Source organism: Monodelphis domestica, chromosome 8 (genome assembly GCF_027887165.1).
Source record: "Monodelphis domestica isolate mMonDom1 chromosome 8, mMonDom1.pri, whole genome shotgun sequence".
Lineage (NCBI taxonomy): Eukaryota > Metazoa > Chordata > Mammalia > Didelphimorphia > Didelphidae > Monodelphis > Monodelphis domestica.
The window spans coordinates 189655900-189663902 of NC_077234.1; positions in this window are offsets into that span (position 1 = coordinate 189655900).

The window sequence follows — 8003 nt, forward strand, 5'->3', positions numbered from 1 at the left end:
CTATGTTTCTATGTGCTAGGAGCACTCAGGAAACTAAAACTGTAATCACCTCTGAATTATTTCTTTCCTTTTTTATTGTCGTGCAAAACACACTTCCATATTGGTCATTGTTGGAAGAGCACACTCACACAGAACCCAAACTGCAAAATAAAATCCATGATAACACTGATGTGAAAGAGGACTTCCTCAGAACTGCTAATGAAAGGGAGCAGGGATGCAGACTGTAGTTCATGCAGATGGGTAAAAGCAGTTCAAGCCAGTGTGGGAGCAGGAGAGGGAGGAGGGAAGTGGTGAGGCAAGTCCACCTCTGGAGCAGGGTAAAGTCTTTGGGAGCTTAATGATATCAAGAATTTTAACAACCCTTCCCATTTTGATAGCGATTTTTGGTTTGCAAAGTGCTTTCTATTCATTATAGTATTTGATCTTCTCAAATGAGGAGAGTCCATACAGTCTAACTGAGGAAGAATTCAATTCAGTTTAACAGAGAGAGGACCTGCTAAAAGTTTAAGCCAGAACTAAGATTCTGGGGACACCCTGTACTTATCAACCTTGTACCCAAAGCAAATCTTCCTGAATCTGATAGGCAAATTGAGTGGCTTCCAAAGGACCAGCAATATGCTGTGGAGTTTTCATCCCTTCTTAAGCTTCCTAGAACTCCCTAACTAGGAAAATGGTATTAGGAGAATTTTGCTCATTGATAGAGAAGACAGGGAGGTAAACCACACAGAAAGAACACTGGATCAGACATCAGAAAATCTGTGCTCAAAACTTGCCTTTGCCATGTCCTATCTGTGAGACTAGGAAGAGCCACAACTCTTTAAAGGAGACTCAATTTTGCATTAGTACAATGAGAACAGTTGGACTTTTTTGTATGGTGGACCACTTGGACATCCTGGTAAAACTGATGGCTCCCCTTCTCAGAATGATATTTTTAAATGCATAAAATAAAGCCTGTAGCATCCTAAAGGGAACCAATTATGCTGAAATATAGTTATTGGAACATTTAAAAGACCAAGTTCACCCACCCTAGGTGAGGAACCCTTGGAAATTATCTGTATGGCCCCTTCCAGCTCTCACTCTGATTCTTTGAACAACAGAATGGATAGAAGGTCTACTAACAAGCAGGATGGTTTGATGTATCTCAATTTAATCTTTTGGATTATTCTTGGGAAGGTTTGGGCCAGGCAGTGGTAGAGGACCATGACACATGGGGAGTGTTGGGGAAACATGTACAATGGGCTTGGCTAGATGGATCATTACTCAGCCTATGTCAATGCAATTTACCTAGATTCCTGTGAATTGATTCATCTGGAGGAGACAGAGGAAGTTCATAGGGGAGAGAGGAGTAAGGTATAAGAAGACTAGAAAGAGAGGAGGGGACAGGTTATTTGAAGAGTGATCAGGGAATTTTGTTTGTTTGTTTGTTTCTGAAGGTGATAGAGAGCCACTGGAGCTTATTGAGTGGAGGTGGGAGGTGGCTGCTGAAAAGAGAGGTTGGATTGGAGGACCTAGAATGTTGATGCAATAGTTCAAGTATGAGGTGATGAGGGCCTGGAATGGAGTAGTAGCTGTGACAGAGGAGAGAAGGAGCTGCATAAGAGAGAGAATAGCAAATTAAAATGGACAAGATATGGCAAGAAATTAGATAGGTGAGGTAAGAGCGATGAGTCAAAGATGACACCTAAATTGTGCAGGTAGTTACCTGGGAGGTTATAAGGAGAAAACTATGCCTTCAAGGAGCCTCCATTTGTTTTATATTCTATAGCTTCCATTCCAATACACATAATTAATTAGGCCATACATACAAAGTAAATTAAAAATAATTTCAGATGGAAAGGGGAGAGGAATAGTAATTGTAGGGATTGGAAAAGACAGCAAGAGTTAAGCCTTCCCAGGGAGCCAGGACTCATAAGAGGGAGGGCCTTTCAGACATAGGAGACAGCCTGTGCAAAATCAGAAAAGCAGGAGACAGAATGTCATATACAATGTACAGCAAGTGTACCAATTTGACTTGAGTTTGATGTATGTAAGTGGGGATTATGGGAATAAAAATGTACACAGAGAGTTTCTTTGGCTCTTTTCATTTCATAAAATTCAAACTCTTCCATCATTATTTCGTTGGTCTTCCTTATCTCCTTTATAGAGATGGTCCATCTATTTGCCAAGGCAAACTGTTCTACATGCACTCTTGATCCCACTCCATTTTCTATCATATGACTTCCACTATCACTTCTTTTACCTCCCTTTTAGCCTCCACCTATCTTATGTTTGCTATTTGGAGTATTTTTTTCCATGTTCTCAATGCTTTCATAGAGAGTCGATAAATCTTATGTTAAAGATCCTCACTTTGTTCCTTGACATTTGAATTATTTTTTTGTGGCCCCACATACACACACCCAGACACACACACCCAGACACACACACACACACACCCAGACACACACACACACACACCCAGACACACACACCCAGACACACACACACATTCCTGACCTTCCATTTTAGAATCCACACTAAATACTGGTTCCAAAGCAGAAGAGTGGTAAGGGCTAGGCAATGGGGGTCAAGTGACTTGCCCAGGGTCACCCAGTTGGGAAGTGTCTGAAGTGTAAATGTGATATAAATGGTTGACTGGGTTTTTACTTGATCCAATCAGGCAAGATGATCTTCTCAAGTTCAGAGAATGAAAGTGGCTGTAGGCAATTACACTCATGGCAACAGGTTTATTGTCAGTTGTTTTTGTAGATGAGGGAAGGTATGTGGGCTGAGGATTTTCCCTAAACACTAATAAAAACAATCTTAATCCCAGCATCTGACTTTTCACAAAGTCCCTTGGGCCCTAAGCATAGCTGAGGCTACACACCCCCTTCCTGGCTGTCTCAATGTCTCCCCTCCTATTCTGATTGAGCCTAGACTAAAGCCACAAAGAAAATACACTCTAGAGTAAGAACAGATAATAATGTGGTCAGGTTTCAGGTGTGACCTGTCAACCTGGTGAGGCCCAAACCCCCCAAGGCAAACGAAGCAGTTCAGGTAAACCTTGCTTGAGATTTCTTCTTCAGAGTAGTGGCAGTATAAAGGTCTAAATAGCTCTTCCGGAACTAAGTAGGTTATTCACAGGAATAAGTAGAAAGGCCCACAGGAGATGCGAGCTGGGTCTTGGAGATGTTCCTTCTCCAGAGTCTTCACCCAGAACCTTGATGGTAGTCAAGTTCCTCAGAATTCCAATCCAGGACTCTGAGGACTCCCCCTGCACCCGCCAGTTCTCTGTATGTTTACTCTGTTACATTATGTCTTTCCCCAAATTTCCCCTTTTCCCCAACTTGAATCCCTGCGTTCGGTTTCATGAGCCTTAATACTTACCTTTAATTCCATTTTAATGTCTAGTCCCAGGAAAGAATAACCCCCTTTAAACTAAGGTATTCTATATTCTAAGTTAACTATCCTAATCTTGGGACATTCTCCAGGAAGGAAAATAAGGTAGGGATGGGCTTTGCAAAACTTACAAATTTCAACCCAACAGTACTTTTGCACATTCCCAAACAATGGAGCAAACATCAACATCAATATTACAAATTGCAAACTCGTAAAACACCAGAATACTAGAACGACTATTTCTAATGCAATTGCCAACTATTCTTAGAATACTAACTAATACACAAATCTTTCTATCTATAACTACCACTATACTAGAACAACATTTAAACCTTAAAAATTTCCACAAAACACAATTTTAGCCAAAGCTTTTACAAAAAACTCCATTTAAGGAAAAACCTTTCTGCTAATGCAGTTTAAAACTCTTTTCTGAACAAATTGGAACATCTATATCTTGGTTTCTATACGAAGTCTCAACCCTATAGTTCTATTGTCACATTAACACTAACTTCCTTGTCCTATTTTGAACAAGATCTTTCTACACATATGATACATACTTACAAGAAATATTTACATAACTACAAGAATTTTATATTGTAAATAGGTATATATACACAGATCTATGTACATATTGTCTACAAAGTATATCTTACTTTCATTATTTCTCCCTGTCTACGCCCTGTTATTAATCAAATGGAAATCTATAGATCCTTCTATTCAATTATAACCTCATAAATCTACTCCTAACTATGTAGTTATCCAGCAATTTCTTTTCCACCATAAAGACTCCCATTTATCTACATGGGGTCATCAAAATACATATACATTATTTTGTGAACCAGGTATTCTATTTTATGTAGTGTTGGATGTAATACTGATGTTCTTTGGAAATTCACTTCATGGTTTGACTGATGGAAATCTCTTCTCTCTTCCATGTATGTGCATGCTGCATGTCCTAACATTTGAATATGTCTTTGTGTTTAAGGCACACTGTATCTAACAACTGCCTTGTTCATCATCTGTCCACTTCATCTTTACAAATTTTCACCCTCTGTGCTGTCTCTATTGTCTTTTCTGCTCCAAAGTCTCTGTTCTCTTTCTTCTCTTGCAGCTTTCTTTTAAGCTTTTCCTCTGGGCTTGAATATCTTCTTCTGGAATTGCTTCCTCATGGGCTTTTTGACGGTTTCTCAGCTTTCGTCTTCTTCTATATAACTTTCAGATCTTCCATCTTCCTATCTCCCAATTATACTGTTTCTGCCTGATTCCTTTTCTCATGTTCATCTGTCTCATCCCTATTTTCACTTTGATCTTCCCTCTGTGAGCTTTTTGGATTTTCACGTTGGAAGAGTGAACCCATGCATCTTTCCCTATGACTTTTATAGACAATGGAGTTGTGAGCAGAACTTCATAGGAACCCAGCCATGTCTCTTCTGTGGCTAATCATCTATTAAAAATTTTCACATACACGTTTTCTTCAGGTCTTATATTGTGTAAGGATTATATTGTGTACCTCCAGAGAGGTAGTCTGTTGAATTACACTCATTTCATGGAGCTAAATCTGGTTTGTAATGATTTTATACAAGCTGCAAACTGAAAATCACCTCCTGACATAGAATACATGTAGGTTGACACATTTTGGCTTGTAGGATTTTGTGGCTTTCATGGTGGTTTCCTATCCTCACCCCTCTTCAGAGGAGCCAATCACAGTTTCCAAAATTGTCATTCCTCTCATCCTCTGAAGGTAGCAAGCAACTCTTTTCTTAGGATTCACACCTTTGGATTCACACATTTATGAGTGTGTGAACTCTTAAAAGAATTCAAAAGTTTCTGGCTGTTTGAGTTAGAAAAAAGAGTGAAGCTCTTCCAAGTATCTTGTTGGCTTCTCACCTCTAAAAGTATTAACAATGTTTCTCAGGGATTCAAAATTGCTATTAGTAAAATACCTATATATAGGTATATATATCATGTATATATAAATATGCAGTCCTACAAAAACAATATACCAACAATAATTTTGCCCACACAGAGGCATACAGACTGCACTGCCATCAGTGCACTCTGCTCTGTGTCCATCAATGACACCTTCCCAGTCCACATCATTTCAGCCTCACCAGTGGCCATATTTGTGGAACTCCACTTTTACCTCAGGCTCACACTGGTGTGGGGTGGGAACCTGCATGATTACAGAGCCGGTTCCTCCACCACCTTTCCAGTTCATACTACCCTGTGTGAATTGCACTGTGATCTGTGAACTCACACAGAATTCTGATTGCATGATTCCACAGCAGGAAACAAGAAGGTATGACACTAATGCATGTCCTCTTGTGGTCCATATTTATAGTTCTGTAATTATAGACCATAATCGGAAAAACACATGCCTCACTTCTCCCCACATAGTACAATGACCCCCATACTCCCTCAGATGCATAACATAATGACTTCCCTTTGCCCAAAAGTCTCCCCACATTACTACACAGTACAATGACCCCCATACTCCCCTAGATCCCCCTATAATAGAGACCATTATGTTGTGCATCTTGGGGAGTATGGGGGCCATTGCACTATTGTGTTTCCCTGAAAATAAGACAGTCTTATATTAATTTGACCCCCCAAAACAGGGGTGTCTCATAAAACACCCAGTGGCAGTGGTGGGCTTCTCACAGTAGAGGCCCACTACTGATGTCACAGGTCAGATCACCACTATCCAATGCCTGTATACTGTACTGGAGGTGCTGCTGGGCCCGTGACAGTATAGCACTGTCTGGGATAGCAGAGGCTGCAGTGCTGGCTGGGATGGGCCTGTCAACACCTTGCACAGGTCCATCACCGCCACCACTATACCAGGAAGCAGAATACACAGTGTGGAATCCCCTCCTCCAGATCACCGCTCACCATGCTGACATTGTGCAGCCACATAATCCTTTGTGTGGCGCCTCATTCTCCTTCAGTTACTCTCAGAACAGGGCACCACACAAAGGATGATGTCACTGGAAGTAGTACTGTCTGTGAGCAAGCTGTGCTTTGCAGTGCTGCCACATATATTAAATCACATCCTGTGCTCCTCTCACTAACCACCAATGAAAGAGGTGCCCCTTCCAGTAGTGTGGTGGAGGCTGGATGAATGGCCTCAGGGGGCCACATGTGGCCCACAGGCCATAGTTTGGGGACCCTTGCTTTAGGGTTAAGTATGGGTGAATTTGCTTTTGTTGATTAATTTAAAAGTAGACAAAAGAATATTAATCCTGTCTTCAGTCTAGTGAGGTACTAAGTAAGGATACTTAAGTTATTGTTATTTATTCCAAACAGAACAAAGGATTTCCTTTTCACAAGTGCAAACTCAGAATAGACAAAGAGAACAAAGAATTTCCTTTCACATATATTGTAAAAATGGAGACCTTAACTCTGGACTCCAAATCCCAGAAGTCCTTGCTCTGGCTCTTAGAATGCATTGTAATCTCACTGAGATCCTCACCTAGGTGAGATCAAAAGTTCTATTTAACCGGTTTTAAAAGCCTACTGGGGGTCTTTCCTGTTTCTGCTTGCAAGCAGAGAGCTCTTTCATGATGTAGGTGAGGTTAAAATGGGCCTCTTGGCCCATCTAGCACTTGCTTCTCTTACTTGTATATTCTCAAATTCTCAACCTTTAACAAAACTCGAAAAATATAATACTCCTTGGAGAGAGAAACTAATTTCTACCTGCCTCAATATGAATTATAAATTTATTGTTCTGCATTTGATAAATAGTAAATTAAATTTTTGGCTTTCATATTTAAGCTAATTTACCTTTGACCTATACAGAAAGGACTAAGTTCTCCTTCCTGATATTTCAGAAACATCTGGAGAAGGAAAACTATGTGATGATTTTAGTTTTTAGCTCTTTATGATTGGTAGGATATGGTAGCCCCCAAAGCTAATTCTGTTGTAGGCTTGGTTAAGAGAGGCATAGCTTCTAAGAAAATGGAGTTAGTTATCTTCATTCCTAGTTGGGCAACATCTGGACTATTATGTACATTTTTGGGCATGAAATTTTAGCAATATTCTTGGCTGAGGAATATTCAAACAAATGAACCAAAATGGTTAACGGCCTTAAGTCCATGTTGTATTGTATCCATTGAAGTAGATGGTGATATCTTACCTAGAGAGGGGTTATGATTCCTTTTTTTTTCCCAAGTTGTTGGAAGGTTGTCATATCGCATAGGGAATAGATTATTTTGGCCTCAGAAGGCAGAATTAGGAACAACTGGCAAAGTGAAGACAAATTTAGACTAGATATTAATAAAAACTTTGGAATAATTGATGTTAAGTGGAATGAACTACCCCAAGAGACTATGGATTTACCCTTACAGAAGGTCTTTAAGTAAGGACTGAATGATCCTGTGCCAGGTAGATTGTATTCTGGAAAAAAAAATTCATTCTGGAGTACATATTAATTTTCAGATAATGCTGCTGCTCAAAGATCCTTCCAACTTAGAAATTCTGTGATTCTAAGTTTTATTCCTCAAGTTAACTGTAGTGGAAAGTTAAATAAAATCAATATCCTTAAGAATCAAGATGAATTAGTCTATTAATTTCTTACTTGGTGAACTGAGGAATCTCTAATCTTCAGACTGGACTTGGCAAATTTAATC